The sequence below is a fragment of the Passer domesticus genome, chromosome 7, assembly GCF_036417665.1.
Source record: "Passer domesticus isolate bPasDom1 chromosome 7, bPasDom1.hap1, whole genome shotgun sequence".
Lineage (NCBI taxonomy): Eukaryota > Metazoa > Chordata > Aves > Passeriformes > Passeridae > Passer > Passer domesticus.
The window spans coordinates 37,013,416-37,030,439 of record NC_087480.1 but is presented as its reverse complement, the minus strand read 5'-3'; the positions used below and the strand labels follow the sequence as shown (position 1 = coordinate 37,030,439).

At 39.2% G+C, this 17,024-nt stretch overlaps 1 long non-coding RNA gene across 1 annotated transcript; it reads left to right on the top strand.

Moving 5' to 3' along the window:
* The first annotated feature begins 6,787 nt into the window (after positions 1 to 6,787).
* Positions 6,788 to 13,615, top strand: LOC135304866 (uncharacterized). The gene is made up of 3 exons (XR_010366092.1): positions 6,788 to 7,113; positions 7,875 to 7,948; positions 12,846 to 13,615. It is a non-coding gene; the product is annotated as an uncharacterized LOC135304866 (long non-coding RNA).
* Positions 13,616 to 17,024: the final 3,409 nt, after the last annotated feature.

The following is a 17,024-nucleotide window of genomic DNA, read 5'->3' as shown; positions in this document are numbered from 1 at the left end:
GTCTGAATCCAGCAGAGAGCTCGGTTCCCCAGCAGAAACACAGCTCTGGCTGAACCTGTAAGAATTGGAGGCCCTCAAGGGGAATCCAGAACCTCTAAAGCCTTTCTGGTATTTGGTGTTAGCACAAGCCATTTTCACTGATTTTGAAGGTACCCAATGAGGTTTAGGTGGCAGCACAGGAACAGCTCATTTCTGAGTCATTTCTGAGCCCTAATTTGTATGTGCCTGACCATTTGTGTCTTTAAATTCGCAGCCTTTACAGTGACTATTACCTTTACAGTGGTTCTTTCATGTGCATTTCACATTACTTTGTAAAAGTACCTCAGTAACCCAGGTAAGCCCATTTACACCTGTAAATGGAATTCTAATTTCTTTGTCTTTCTGAAAAAAGTATTTCGGTTTCCTTGGAAAGAGAAAAAATGGGGCAAAACATTTGAAACAGAAAAGTTAAGCAGGAGACAGGAGAAAGTCTCATTTTAAAGCAGCATATTTTCAGTTTTTAAAAAAAATATTTACTTGTTTCTGAGGAGAGATTTTTTAAGTGACAGCAGAGGGAAACACTTCGTCTCCTTTTCTTTACTCATGTAAAGAGTCTCCATTTCTAAATGTAATGAGAGGCTCTGCATTTTTTTGCTGGGATTTTTTATTTTATCCCTTGATGTGAATGAAACACTCACTTGCATTTAAATATAGAAATTCTTTTAAAAATCAGAAAACAAACAAACAAACCAAAAAAACCCCCAAACAAGTAGAAACCACTAACTCATTGAACAGAGATCTGTTGGCACAACAAGGAGGCTGCAAAGAAGCACCATGAGCCAACACCCACACTGGGAGTGTGGGGCATCCCAGCTCATCCCAGATAAATTTCTTAGTCAGAAATTACTGTCCTGCTGCTGATTGAATGTCCTCTTCAACATAAAGGCCCAAAGAAAAGAAAAAGAATGTAAAAATTTTAAAAATCCTCATATTCCTTACTAGAATAATTTTAAATTTTATTCTGCAGTTAAATATTCTGCCATTGGTTTCCTTTCTTAACAAGATAACTTTGCACTGAGTCAGTTAATAAATAATTGCATATCATAGATAATTAATAGGTAATAGATAATGGATAATTAATAGATATTATGATATTAGATATTATAAATAGAGAATTACTGACATTTCCAGGTTGGAAAGGACAACACTCTCAGGCACAGGATGGGATTGTTGAGGTGTCTGTGCAGGGACAGGAGTTAGACTTGATGATTCTTAAAACTCAGGATATTCTGTGTTTCTGTGATATTAATTTTAAACATGTTTCTGTTCACAACGAGTTTCTGTTACCTACCATGTAGCCTCCATTATTCTTTCTTTACCTTTATCAGCCTTCTAAACCAGGAAAGCAAGAGTGAGAAGTTTTCTTTCCTTGAGTTACTCATAAATCATAGGACATTATTTATAAAGGGAAAGAAAAAAATAAAAAGGCAAAAAAATATACCAGTCATGCATCAGCAAAAATCCCAATGAAACCTGGAGGAATGGAAGGCAAACAGTCAGGATGCAATGATAGGACACAGGGAAATGAACAGAAAAATACAGTGAGTGAAAGTTATCTAGTGATAAAAAAAAAAAGAAACAATGAGCATATTCAATTCAAGGTCCATTACTTTTGCCTGGTGGTTGTTACAACCCCACTTACAGTCAATGAAATGACTCCTATTGACTTAGAAGTATTTTCAATCAGGCCTAAAGCATAATACCTGTACCACTTGTTAATCTAGATGTGCAGCATTTAAAAAAGTTGAAAGGTTCTCTTTCAACCAAGAAACCTAAAAGTTCTGAATGCATTTTCATATATTTCAGGATGTGTCTAACCCAAAACATAGAGCAGCAGCTCTGCAAAACAATGCCCTGAGGCAGACTGAATTCCAGCACACAAAACTCAGCAGCTCCTGTAGATCACTTGTGCATAGGAATTACAGACACTGCTCAGAATGTAATTTCCTACAAATTCTCACTGGAAAATAAATTACTTCAGATGGGATGAAAGATCTTGCTAAAATATTCTTTTCAAAATGAAACTCCCATGGCTAGGCAGCTCTGAATAAGTTCTGGTTGAAAATAGGCTATTTTTTGTATTATTCTGTAATTTAACTGTTTTCTAATTTTTATTTTTTTTAGAGTATGTGATAATATAGTATCTGTGCATACTGAGACCTTAATGGCAAAGTATGATATAAAGAGTCAATATATATATATTTATCAAATAGCAAAAAATTGCTCCTGCACTGACAAGAGCATCTTTTTGTATCTATGTTCATCTGAAACACACAATATATTCAATATGCCACAGTCTGAGCCATTCATTCCAGCACTGTTACTACATTATTCTGATATATCGTTTTTACTATCTTGCTACTTGCTGAACAATCATGATGGAATATAAAATGTATATGCAAGTTCACAATACTTTTCTAAACATTTTTCTAAAGCCATTGCTTAAATCAGTTGAAAATGAAATGCCACTTGTTAAAATAATATTTTCCTCCAATGACAGCTTTTGGCAATTTGATGGTGCACAAAAATTTACATCTTACAGTTCTGCAGGAACGTCTTCTCACAGCACTCAGATATTTTTTCATCAGACTCTTTTTAGAAGAGGAGAGAGATATCCAGCAAATATACATTTGCTTTCAAAGGGGATTTTTAACATGAATTTTATTTCTTTAGTAAACAGAGAACTTCTGTTCACATGGAACTGTGGAAGCTCCTGATTAGAACTGGTAGCCACCAACTTTTAGGGAAGTCACAACTTGTTAATTTGATGTTTACTGTGACCAAGTCCTACAATGTTTTGTAGGACAGAAATAATTCAGGAAGAATTTGAACATCAAACAGAGATTTACACATTTGTAAAAGCGTTACTAACCCTACTCCAATAACTGAATGGCTTTTAGTAGGGTCGTACTGGAGACTGAGAACTTTATTTTTTCATCTGTACTGTTAATAAACACATTCAATATGCACATTTATACAGAGAATTGGCAGGAAAAAATACCTTATGATTACTGATGTTATTTTTTAGAATATCAAATGACTTGTATGAAGAAAAATCACCACCACTTTCTTTACAGAGAGGAATGGAGTATCAGTAAGGGTTTACTTTTGTGCTGTTGATGCTTCTGCAAACTCGTGCTGATTCACAAAGGACTGCTCTAGTTGAGCTGGGTAATAAACTTAAATTGGGGTTTATTCAGCCAGAACAATGATCGTGAACAATCTAAATTGTAGCTGTGCCTCACATCTTCAGAAGACTTGGCAAACTTTTTTCAGTATTTTTGGCTCCTTTCCTTCCTTTTCACACCCAATGATAGAAATTCATTCACTACTCTTAGCCTGAAAGTTTCTGTTTTAAACATCCAGAAGAAAATTTAACTCTCCTGAAACTGAAGAAGAAATGTAATTCTTTAACTTCATGGCTTTTTGGTCTCTTTAGATATCTTTTTCATGCTTTAGAGGAAAGGTTGCATAGCTAAAGCAAAAAAATAAGCTTTTGTCAATTATACAGCACTTACACCAAGTACTTCAATTAACAGTGAACATAGAAAAATTTAAAGTGTTATTAATGTAAATTTCTCTAAAATATTTCTTATTTCATGTCAGAAGTATGAACATTTACATAAAAAGGCAATGCACCCTCTCAATTCAAATAAATACATCTATTCTGGCTACTACAGAGAAACTAGTTCCATCTTTATCTGTATATTTAATCTTCTCTCCAAGTTAGAACAGTCAAATGCAGACATCATTACACTCCCAGTGCCATGCTGCTCCAGCCTTGTTTCAGGTTGAACAAAAACACTGAGAGCAGATTCCCATTTTTTAGTGGGAGCAGAGCACTCACTCTGCCCATAATTTGAGTGGTTACAGCTCCAGAGAATTGCACCACAGCACTCCTTTCACAACCTGAGCTAAAGAAAAGTTTTAGAATCATAAGATAGAATCGCAGAATATTCCAAGCTAGCAGGGAGCAACCAGGATGATGGAATCCAACCCCTGTCCCTGTCCAGACACCCCAAAAATCCCACCCTGGGCATCCTTGGGTGCATTGTCCAAACCCTCCAAACCAGGATGATGGAGACCAACCTCAGACCCCACCCAGACATCCCAAAAATCCTACCCTGTGCATCCCTGGGAGTGTTTTCCAAACCCTCCTGGAGCTTTGGCAGTCTTGGGGTCACTTCAGCCTCTTCCTTCCCACTTTTCCCCCTTTTCCTTGCCAAGGGACTCAGCAAAAGCTGACCACACACAAAATCAAGAATTCCTAAAGAAATTGTGCTCAGAACACTGAAACAGGCAATGAGGCTAGGACAAAAAAGGAGTGGCAGCCTGCACTATGTGCAAATAATTTCAGATCTTGCAGTGTGAGAAAAAAGCACATTTTTAGCCACAAGTTAAGGAAATTTGTCTCAACTAACTGGGATCAATAAATTTATTACACCTGCAGAGCACCTTTGTTTTGGCTTTTGTGAGGCCTTTTAAATACTCCTCTAAACTCTACTTTGGTGATCAAACACTGAAGGTGCAGGCACAGTTTTTCTCCAGGCATGTCAAGGTTCCCTTCTGTTGTTGGGAGCCATTTCTTATGAACAATTTTTAATTAGGGAAAATCCAATAATTAATTTAGTGAGAGCTACCTGGATTATTTCAAAGTCCTTAGAGGGACTACGAGATCATTAATTCTCTGTAACTTTCTCCTGCATATTTACTCTGGAAGGAAAACCATGGTCTGTGTAACAAACTTCAAAGAGAAAGGAAATTATTCACTTTCCTGTCCATTGTGAAGAAAGTAGAAACCTGTGGCTTAAACCATAATCTCTTTGTGACACAACTTGGTATTAAAACCATGTTTGGTTAGTTAATGTAAGAGTTGGGAAGCACTAGAATAAATTATGCAGGAGGCTTCAGGCCCTGAAGTTCTGTGAGAGCAAAGCAGACTGACCAACCTCTGCCAGCAACTGCATTTGGATAGTTAGTGCTGCCTTGCTGGAAGAAAATGGGATGAACTGGTGTTCCAGCAGCCCCATTTTCTGTCACTCTGGATGTGCTGGGCTTTATGACCTTCTACAATGCACAAAAATGGACAAGCACGGAGATAAATCTTTAGAGACAACATACAACAAGCCAAAAAAAAGTATTGTTTACCCCTCCATGCATTTCATTAGAATAGTGCCATGCCCTGCTGGCAATAGCAGACTCTGTGGGACAGTTAATGCATGTTTGTTGGCAGATTTTGGATAAGCCTTAGCTCTCCCAAGAGGTCTCAATAATTCATTTTTTTTGGCAGTGGGGGTACATTGCAGTGGGTTTGATTTAATGTAGCATGAGGTACTGTGTATATTTAGATATTTTGAAGCACCAAATTATTCTTAAGCTTTCAAATCACCAAATCTTTCCCTTTTACATGTGATTAAGTATCCTTGGTATTTAACTGTCAATTTTTTTATCCAATACTGCATTTTCATGTATATGGTGGGATCTGCTGCATTTCTATTCTCATAAAATTGACACAACTTGGAAGCCTATTGGCTCTTGGAGGATTGAAGTAACCGAAATTTTTAAGTACTGCACTGTTCTGGTTTTATCCTTCTTAATATTTTCTTGTTTTTCATCCAGCTCTGTTGAAACAGTTCATTTGCTTGTGTTTTAGGGCATCCTTTTTGCTTTGGTTATTGTTAAAATTTATTAGCCTTCCCCCATCGAGCAGTGATAATGTTGTTATTTGTGAGAGTTAGAATTTATAAGGTGTTCTGGAGGAAACATTTATTGCCTTGTAGGCTGCAAACTACAGCAGAGCTACCTCATAACTGAGTTTCCTAAAAGTGCTTGTGGCCACATTCTGGCATCAATGGCAGCAGCAGAAAAGTGAAGAAATTCTGCTGGCCTGATGTGGATTCTGAGCGTGAAGTTGTTGTGGGACTGAGCTGAATTCCAGCCTAGCTTGTACAAATATTGGCATTGGGTGAGGAACATGCAGATCATTCTTCCTCCCCTCACTGGATTCTGAAAGTTAATAACATGAATTGCAGGTACCAACTGATTGATTTAATTTCAAATCTTCCATGTCCTGCAGGTCTTGAAAGGAAACCTTGGTTTAGGTTGGGTCCTTAATAAAGCTTCCTGTGCCCAGGGAAATGCTTCATGCAAAATAATTCTCCTAACAAATGTCTCTGTGTCTTCTGCATGATCCCACATCAACCACTGGCATGCCAGGCTTTGGCATCTATTCCCAACAGATTTAGAAGGGAAATCAATCTCAACAAGAATATTCTGCCTATGTGCTGTTCTTGCAGTGGTGGACTCTGTTACCTTTTGAATAGTTTGTTGGGATTCTTTTCAGATTATATAAAATAATTTCCCTGAGGTTTTTGTTTTTTGGTTTTTTTTTTTTCTTTTCTTTTATGGAATATAAATATCTGAGAAAACAACCATTTTGTTTGTAATGGTTTTAGGCCCAGAGCAATGAGAGGCTGAGAAACTCTGAGGGATGCTACAGCACTGAAACCACTTGTGACTTCTTCAGAAATACATAAGATCTCAAAAAATGAACTCTAAAAACTTAAAGAAACGCACAATGTTCTGATGTTAATGAACAGCCTTCATTATGAATCAATATGAAATTGCAGAGAAGTTCTTGCACTGCAGATCCATTTGCTTCCTTTGTGGTGACTTTACAATGGGCTGTATTGAATTTCCGAGCTCCAGCAGCTGCCAGGGCTGAATGTCACAGTGGCAGCCCCAGTGTGCTGCTCGCACGTGCGGTGGTTTGCTGTGACAAGGGGCTCTGCTGGAACAACAGCGACACTTGTGACACACAGCCACTCATTTGGGCTCCTGCAAGGCTTTGTTACTAAACAATGAATGAGGTAATGAGGAGCCCTCCTGCTACTTGGCTTAACAGGACAGCAGAGAGAATCAAATATGTTTAATAGCACTGGAAAAAAAAGAAAAGAGTTAATGAGATACTTTCTTAGTTGTTGGCAAGTGAGAGCTCTGTATTGACAAAACCACCATCAGGCATCAGGCAAACAATCACTGCATTCCTGTGTTCACAAAGGAAGAAATCACCAAGTAATAGCAGTGCTTCCAACCATGCTGGAAGAAAAGCTCCCTCTCCATCCTCTACAGACACTTTTTAATATTCCTACAAAAACAACTGCAGGACTGTGAGGCCAGAGCTGGAACGGGCTTGGAGCACCCTGGGCTGGTGGAAGGTGTCCCTGTCCATGGCAGGGGGTGGCACTGGATGGGCTTTAAGGTCCCTTCCAACCCAAACCATTCCAGAATTCCATGATTTGATTATAGCTTCGATTATAGAGCTCACAGGGCCCAGGCTTTTGTAGACACCATCACGGACTTGGACATATCCAGAAGTTTTCAAAAATTCTCCCTCTCTCCAACTGATTTGGATGCTAGATGCCAAATACTCCAAATACTCCTGACCTTGAGAGCAGATCAGCTGGAGAGTTCCAACAATTCACCAGGGGCAGTGACTACTTTTAGGTTGAATTTGCAGCAAATCTTTTGTGGTGCTGGTGGTACCACAGTGAAGGCACAATATTTTCCTTTGCTTTTCTGCCTTGTTTCAAAAGAGAATAAAGAGGGACTGCTCTTTTCACTACTCTTCACATCATCAAACTGACTTAGGGTGGTGCTTGTCCTACCCAAATCCTCCTGCAGTTGTGTAATTCAAATTAGAGAAGCAACGTTTTTCTCACCCTATTTAAATAGCACAAAATGGGTCCATTACGTACCCCTCTGGACTTCCTGGAAATGAAGCAGACATTAATTCTGAAACATTAATTGAAACATTACCTCTGGCACCACTACAGGTACTTCAGCTCTTTATTGATTCGAGTTTGGCATTGACACCCAGCTTCCATTTCAGGTGATGATGTAGAGCCTGGTGAGAGAATAAGAAATTCTTGTTACTACAAGAACAAGGAGTTACTGAGGTGAATATACATGTGACAGATACACTCTCCTAAATCTTCCCACATAAGAGACCCATCACACTTGTTATCATTCACCAAGGCCAGTCAGAAAAAAAAGTGGTTTGCAGTACAAAAATCCATTTCATTGAAAGCTAAATATCTCATGGAGTTCTGTCTGTTTTGACAGCCCTTCTCACTGAAAGTTTTATGAGGTCCTTGTAATAGTACTGGTAAAAACAACTGGTGGTGGAGAAGATGAAATGAAAACCAAACCTCTCCCAGCAAAAACTAGGTTTCACAAAATTATATAGGGGGTTAAGACTATTGAGGTGCAAGATCTTCACCAAATTAGAATGGAGAAGAATTGAAGACATCCCGAAAATTTATTTCTGTTCTCAGTTAACCATCTGTTATTCACAAAGCTGTCAAATGGCATCTTCCTTCAGTCCTCTGCTAATTGTTCAGATGTGAAAATAAAAATTAGTACAGCTGATTTAATCTCAGACAGTTGAGAAATAAAAAAAAAATTAAGAAAAGAAGAGAGAATGAAAAATAAATTTATCTAAAGGAAGATGTGTAGAACAGCTTCATGAGACTGAAGTATTCACTGCACCTGAACTCAAGGCTAAGGCAGTCTAATTCCAGGTTAAAGAATAGAATCAGAGAAATAGAAAAGCTCTAGAGGTGTTTGGAAGTTAATGATGCAGCATTGTAGTAAAGCCCAAATTAAATTCTCAGTCTTCTCAACAGAAGCACATTACAATAAAAGTACTGCAGAATAAAGGTGTCTTCTGCTGCTTCATTGTTTTTCCCTGTGAATGGATTTTGTTTTCTGGTTTTGCTGCCAAGCAATGACACATGGCGGGGATTCCTGCTCATACTTCTATGTGAAGGATTTTTAGGACAAAAACAAGGGATAGACTAGCTGAAAATATTAAGCAAGTGCAGAAACTCATAGAAACTTAAACGAAGTAGAACGTGTCAAATTATGTACTCTGACTGTTGGACATTACTGCCAACAAAAGGAAAAAGAAGGGCAATTGGTCTCATATAAGTATCCTTCCTTGTCCCAGTTGCTCTTGACATGGAATTGGTCTGTAATTCTGATCTCTGCATCATTATTTAGGAAATTAAATTTACCCATTAAAGAAGTTTGAGTCTCTGGAAGTTCTACTGGGTTATCTTTAATTGCACAGGATGTTTAGAACAGAGGCTTAAGGTTTCAAAATGTAAAAAATTATCCTGTTGTTTTCTCACATCTGTGACTGTACCCATGCAGATAAGTAGAGGAAGAGAATATTAATATGCCCTGTTTGTTTTAAAAGAGCTTTCTCTGATTCCTTCCTTCCTTCCTTCCTTCCTTCCTTCCTTCCTTCCTTCCTTCCTTCCTTCCTTCCTTCCTTCCTTCCTTCCTTCCTTCCTTCCTTCCTTCCTTCCTTCCTTCCTTCCTTCCTTCCTTCCTTCCTTCCTTCCTTCCTTCCTTCCTTCCTTCCTTCCTTCCTTCCTTCCTTCCTTCCTTCCTTCCTTCCTTCCTTCCTTCCTTCCTTCCTTCCTTCCTTCCTTCCTTCCTTCCTTCCTTCCTTCCTTCCTTCCTTCCTTCTCCCCTAAATCTTCTCTCACTTTAATGACTCAGGGTTTATTGTGTAAGTGAAGCAATTTACACTGAATTGTGTTTATGGTTGTGGGTTCTACTGTTTAGACTCTGAAACATTTTAATTCTCTAACAATCTTTGTTTCTTCCTTTTCAGAGGTGTTTATTCAGGGATTGGGTTTGGTTTGTTTGGGGTTTTTTTCCCTCAGGCAATAATTACTCTTCTTCAGCTATATTGATAGAGTTTTGAGTGTTATTATTTGAAAATTGGGAAAGTTTAACTTTTTTTTTTTTTTAATGAAAAAGAGATGGTAATAGACTATTTGCTTTATAGCTTTCCAAGCTCTCTTTTCACTTAGATTACTAGAGAAAGATTTAGACTTAGATTACTAAAGAAATAATAAAAATATTACTAAATAGCATCTCCATCAGAAAGGATTTTCACAGGATGTAGGTTGTTAGTTCCAAACAAACCTTTGCAACAAGAAATATTTCTGTAGAGAGGGAAACCACAGACAGTCACGGGAAATTTAGAGCATTTTGACAGGTGGATCACAATATCTATCAAGAGGAAAACCAGAGAGGCAGAATAGACTTTCTCTCTATTGAGCAGCCTAAAATTTGATATCTATAACTTCAGCCTGGCCCCTATTTTTAAGGACAGAATTTCCTTGGCAAGGAAATAAGGATGGCATGTTCAGGACTGGGGAGGGGAGGGGAGGGAGAAGAGGCTTGTTCTCAGCAGCTGGTCACAGAGAAAGGTTGTTTTCTTGGAAAGGAGAAAAGAAACCTCCATTTGACAGCAGAGCTGAAAAGGTGGTCACAAAATGAACAGTGCTGCCAACAGGAGCTGTCACCATATTTAAGGCTGATGAGTAGTAATTAATGCAGGTTCTTTCAAGCCAGGCTTGCAGGCTGAAATGGTGCTCAGTGATTCACAGAGGAAGAGGAAAGTGAGAGGCTCTTCCTTGGAATTTGAATTCAGTGCCTGTGAAAGCCTGGAAGTGCTGGTGTGCAGGTCCCCCAGCCTTCAGCTGCAGCAGAGGAGTTCTGTGTGCTTGTTCCAAGTGCAGCAGCCATAAAAGCAGCAACATTCACAAGCAGAGCTGTCTCCCATCCATTCTGACCCTCTCACACACCTTCAGCACAATTTGGAACCTGATGGAAACTTCTAGTTCATTCCTGGGTGTTCATAGCCCTCAGGTTAAGATCCCAACTGTTTTGGGAGCTAAAAATGTTCATCTGAGAATGCCTGAGAAAAAACCAACAAAGATGAAGAAATAATAATTTAATACCTGCTGTTTAGCTCTAGTGTCAGCTACCTGGAAATGTCTTCATAATGGTAGGATGCAAGATGTAAGATGTAAGGTAAGAGATAGGAGACATATACATATTTCATGTATAAAGCCCATATATGTCCTGCCTTATATAACTTGCAAATTATGTAATTCTTGAATTTTTTGGGTGGAGGTGCACTGTGTAAACTTGTTTTTGTGTTTTCAAACAATGTCATGCAGCAGAAATGTTTATAAGCCCAGGAGCACAATGCAAAAGTCCCCCAAAGTCTGTATTACTGGTTGTAGGGTTGATCAACTGTAACTGATCATCTAGAAACCAAAAACAAATACATTTTACGTGGCAAACAGGCTTTGTAGTCTTGATACACAAATGCATCTGTCACATAAGGGGTTAAATTTTATCCCTGTGATGTCAGGGGAGGAGGTAAGAGCTGAGCTCTGCCCAGGTTCTTATTTAGCTTCTGTCCAGCCACCCCTACTCTGAGTACAAATTCTTACCAGTGGTGGTTAAAAGCCATGTAAGCAACTGCTTCAGCACAGGGTTCAACACAATGCCAAGTGCTCATGAGAGTTCTGCCCCGAGGTTCTGTGAATGTGTCAGGAAAATTAACCCACAAACACCAGAGGTTTATGTCCAGAAATGAGACAGAGGAGTCCTTTTACTTTATTCAAATACAGGGAGAGACCAGGGGGCATTGTTTCTCTCATCTTTCAATATGCAGTTTCATATATCAGCCAACCTACTGTTGGTTTATAAAGGCAAATATCTTTTTCCATTCATCAATCAATGGAATCCTCCCCATTGTTTCTTTTATCTTGCAGTGCTGGTTTTATCTACCAGCAGACCCACAGCTTGTTTGAAAAGACAAATCCATCATTCCTTTCAAATGTGTCTCAGTCTGGGCCATGAAGAGCAAGCCTTGAGAGGAGGTTCTGAGCAGCCACAGGGTTATTTCACCTGGTTCACCCTTCCCTTCTCTGCCACTGGAGAGCTGTGACACTGAGCCACGTCAGATGGGAAGATTTCAGGGATGGGCATTTCCCAAACCTAAATGATTCCATGATTCTCGGATTATTCTATGACTAGAATTAAGCCTTCTGGCAAAGTTACCTGTTGATTAATTATAGTTTTCACAGAATCATAGAATATCCTGAGCTGGAAGGGACCCACAGGATCATCCAGTCCAACTGCCCTGCCCAAACACCCCAACAATCCCACCCTGTGCATCCCTGGGAGCATTGTCCAAACTCTCCTGGAGCTCTGGCAGCCTTGGGGCTGTGCCCATTCCCTGGGGAGCCTGGGCAGTGCCAGCACCCTCTGGGGAAGAACCTTTCCCTGATCTCAGCCTGACCCTTCCTGATACAACTTGAGGCTTTCACTGTGGGTGTCTGCCCCACTGGGGTCTCCCCAAACCCTGCAGGGGAATCTGGAACACCTTCTCCCCTTCTGCTCTCCATTGGATATCTCAGGGCTGTTCTTCCCAATTCCTTCCTCATTCTTAGTTTATTTTCAAAGCAAGGATATGGTAGAGTTTCATTAACAAATGAAATAGTTGTTCTCTTTGGTGCACATTCGGTGCTCAGTTGATGCAATAATTAATTCAAATTAAGTTTCTGTTCCAATTAGCACAAAGCATATATGAGCTAAGACAAAAATAGTGGCTATGTTGAGTGAAGAGTTTACTCTTTTCCAAAACAAGTATCTTCTCAAGGAGCCAAGATGTAGCAGATACAGCTTTTTGAGTTCAAAAATTAAAGCTCAGCCAAGGATAGCAATAGCTCTTTGATTAGTTGTAAGCTTCCAAGTAAAAAAAAACACCAGTAATCAGGAATATATATTAGCATAAATTATACATAACAAGAATGATAAGAAAAACAACAATCTGGCTTAAAACAACAATGTTGGAATCTTAAAAAGCAGGAGATTGCATTGTAATTTAGTGTTTGTTTAAGTTAATGTATTGTTTTTAATTTTTCCAGGCAAGGACTTTCACCCATAGATGTCAGTTTTACCCAGGGCAAGGACAGTGAGAAGATTTTTGTCAGCCACAGAAACTGGAGGTTTTATTTATCAGAAACTTTTATATATCAGATGGCTTTGGCAGCTTAAAACTCTTTGGATTTTTCTTTCAGCTCAAGCCTGGTATGGGACATGCCACCTGGAAAGCTATTCCCCACAATATTCCCATTATATCACCAATTATTTCTAGCCTTGAGGATATCAAGCTTTTTGTGTGCACATAATGAAGACTCACTCCATGACAGCTTTCCAAGACCTGGACTTTAAAACAAATCTGGTATCATCAGCCTTACAGTAAAATTCCTGAGCTGGCAAAACAACAGAACTTTCTAAAGGAGCCAGTGCAGTCTGTCTCTAAGAGGGAAAATAGACATTTGCTACAAGGAAATAAAAAAAAAAAAAAAAAAGAAAGAAAAAAAAAGAGAGAAAAAATGGCTAATCAAAACAATGATTTATTTTTACTTGTATGATTCATTCCCTTAAATAAACAGCAACTAAAAATCAGCCTCCCTCTAGCTACAAATTGGCCAAAGCATGCACAGATCAATCTTGATCACTCTTGATAATGGGTTTTTTCCACTGAGTCCATTTCACCCAGCGTGCAAAGTGCAGCTCCTTACTCTCAGCTTAATGCATTTAATAAAACTTAATTAAACATTTGTAAGCCTAATGAAGCACTCTGGAAATGAAAACAAAGGCAAGCCAACATCCTTCTAAATGGAAACTTGGCCATCAGGAAAAAAAAAAAAAAAAAAACAAACTTGAAACTGTGTGCTGAGCTTTTAATGTGTCCTGTGGGGTTAACAGGGTAGGTTGGGGTAGCATTGAAAGCCCTGTTACAGCATATTTTTTATTTCTTTTTATTAGCATGTCACTCAGATGTAGGTGTTTTATGTTGTGCTGTGTATTCCAACTGGAGCTGGACAAAATTGATTTAGAGGTAACAAAGGTAACAAATCCCAAATATTTAACTTATGCAAAATGCACCATGTGCAGTGAATTCATTTATGGTAGGGACCTTCACACCAATGAAGGAAGATAAAAGTGGATAAAATTGGATAAAATTGTTGGAAAACATGTGAAAATACCAAGTCTGTCCCTGGAGGCTGGTGGGGAATGTGTGGGAAATCACATCCTACTTCTCCATGGAATGGCTTTAAATCTTATAATTCCTGTTGCTGTATTATTACTATTATTCTTGTTATTATTATTATTACTATCATAATCATTATTATTATTGGTGGTGGTGGTGGTTCTGGAGTGTTAATTTTTTTTTGTTAGGGTTGGGATTAAATGTATGAGATGGTTTTTTTTTAAGATTTAGATGTTTATTAGTTTTTATTTATATTATAGTTTTATAAATTGTGAGTTTTATAGTATTTTATTTTAATAAACTAAAAATTGAGTTGTATTTTTGTATAGTTTTTTAAGGATAAACTGTTTAATTAAGAAGTTATACTTAAATTATTTTTGTTTTTAACTTAATTAACTACTTGTAGTTTGTAATGTGGATTTTTTGTTTAATTATATAATATTATTTTAACTTGAGAAGAAGGATTAGTTTTTGTTCTGAATTTTTTGTTTTATATATATTATTATATTTTAAAACTTTATGTTTTCTACTGTGTGATATTACACATTTTTATTTCAACTATGCAGTCATAGTCTTAGTTTTATTATTTAATTTTGGAAGCTTTCTCTATGGTTTCAGGTTAAAAGTAGTGTTCTTTTGGGGGTCAGTGCTTGTCAACACAGAAAGCATAAAATTTTCAGCAGCTAGGGTTCCAACAGTTGTTGTTGTTGTTATTATTTGTGTAACAGTATTCAACTCTTTGGTTTTATTCTAATAATTTGATCTGAACCAATATTAATTCTCTGATTATTCTGGTAAGATTTTGAACATGCTGATAACTAATTCTTTGCTTTGATGTGTGTTTTATCATTGTCTATAACAAGATTTTGAATGATAATGGGCTGGTTTTTCCTGAGGAGAGGTGTGAGCAATGAAGTCCTTTGGAGGAGTTCCCCTTTGGGCTCTGGGAGGGGTTCTGGGGTCCCTCTCACAGCCCCAGCTCCCCCAGCCTGTCTCTCACCCTTTAACTCTTGCACAGCCTTAGATTTGTGAATTAGTGACATTTTGTAAGGAGCAAGAAGATGTTCTTATCCCAGCAATAAATTTCCAAAGCTGGAGGGACTTCATCCACAGAACCACAGAGTCCCTAGGGTTGGGAGGGAGCTCTGGAGATCCTCTGTCCCACCCCTGGCCAAGGCAGGGTCACCTGGCGACACAGGGGCACGTCCAGGTGGGTTTGGGAGGTTTCCAGAGTGGGAGACTCCAACCCTTCCCTGGGCAGCTGCTCCAGTGCTCTGCCACCCTCCATGGGAAGAAGCTCCTCATGCTGAGGTAGAACTTGTTGTGCTTGGATAATTCACGGCCATCACTGCTTGTCCTGTCACTGGGAATCTCTGGACAGAGTTTGGCACCATCCCCTTGGCACCTGCCCTCGGGATATTTTTATAGGTTGATTAAATCCCCTCTAAACCTTCTCCAAACTGATCTGACCCATCTCCCACAGTCTCTCCTCATCAGAGAGATGTCCCAAACCCCTTCTCACCTTTGTGATAATCCCACTGCATTCCTGTTTAGCTCCCTCCTCCTACCTGATAGCACAGACATTGGAGAAGGAGATATCCAAGACTTGATATTCATTTGAACATTTTCAGATTCGAATTCTCCAAAATTCTTTTAGCAAAAGGCTTTTCATTGCTGCGAATAAGATCCAATGGGGCTGTAGCTGCACATGTGGACACTTCATCCAGCATTTTACAAACACAAGCCTCATTTGTAGTTGTCTAAGAAAGGCATAAAAACTGCCTATTCACAGTTTTATCCAGGCCTAACAGGCTCATTTCATGTCATCAAATTTATTGTCACGCTTCCTGACTTGGACGTGCATCACTTGAAGCATTCCTAGTTTAGACAGGTGATTTATGAGGCCAGCTGAGCTCCCTGCATTTAATTTGATTTAGGGAAATTTCCCAGAACTTACCAGGGGAAACTCAGTTATAAATCCAAACATCATATTTCATAAGGAGATTTTACATTTTCTCCTAATGTGTTAAAAATATTTCCTTGAGGTGTGGCTGTGCTGTTGCCTCCACATGCAGCTGCTGAATTTCAGTGCATTCAGGAACCTTTCTGCACAGTTCTGTCCCACAGGCAGTGTCACCAAGGCACCCTCAGCACATTCCCTCTGCTCTGCTCTCCTGGGAGCCCCTGGAGCTCCGTGTCCAGTCCTGCTGTGTCCAACACAAGGACATGGAAATGTTAGAGCAAGTCCAGAGGAGGCCATGAAGTTATTGAGGACAATGGAGAACCTGCCCTACGGAGCCAGGCTGGGAGAGCTGGGAATGTTCAGCCTGGAGTCTTCTCCAGGTTGTGTGGAGACCTCACAGAACCTTCCAGGATCTGCAGGGGCTCCAGGGAACTGGAGAGGGACAACTCATCAGGAACTGGAGGGATAGGACAAGGGGGAATGGCTTCAAACTGCCAGAGGGCAGGGTTAGATGGGATATTGGGAAGGAATTGTTCCCTGGGAGGGTGGGCAGGCCCTGGCACAGGGTGCCCAGAGAAGCTGTGGCTGCCCCTGGATCCCTGGAAGTGTCCAAGGCCAGGTTGGATGGGGCTTGGAGCAACCTGGGGCAGTGGAAGTTGTCCCTGCCCATGGCAGGGGGTGGCACTGGATGATCTGGAAGGTCCCTCCCAACTCAAACCATTGTGGGAATCCATGATTCTATGCAGTGGCTAAATGTGGGCCTTAATCACTTCTTACTTTTTAAAATTAATTTTTTTTTAATAACTGCTTTTCTGTATCTATGACTGGTGGTATTTCTCCCTTTTTTTTTTCTTTTCTTTTTTAGCTCTTTGTCTCTTATATAAATTGCAGATTTTTTTATACAAAATGGGCCTAGGCTCAATAGAATTATGAATAAAGGCCTTAGTAGTTCTGGGCTGATTATTCACATTGCTCATCATTACACATTTAATCTAGGCTAGGAACCTTGGACCTTTGGATTGCTGAGGGACTAATGGACTAATGAGATGTCCAAATTGCCCTTCAGAGCTTTATTGCAAATAG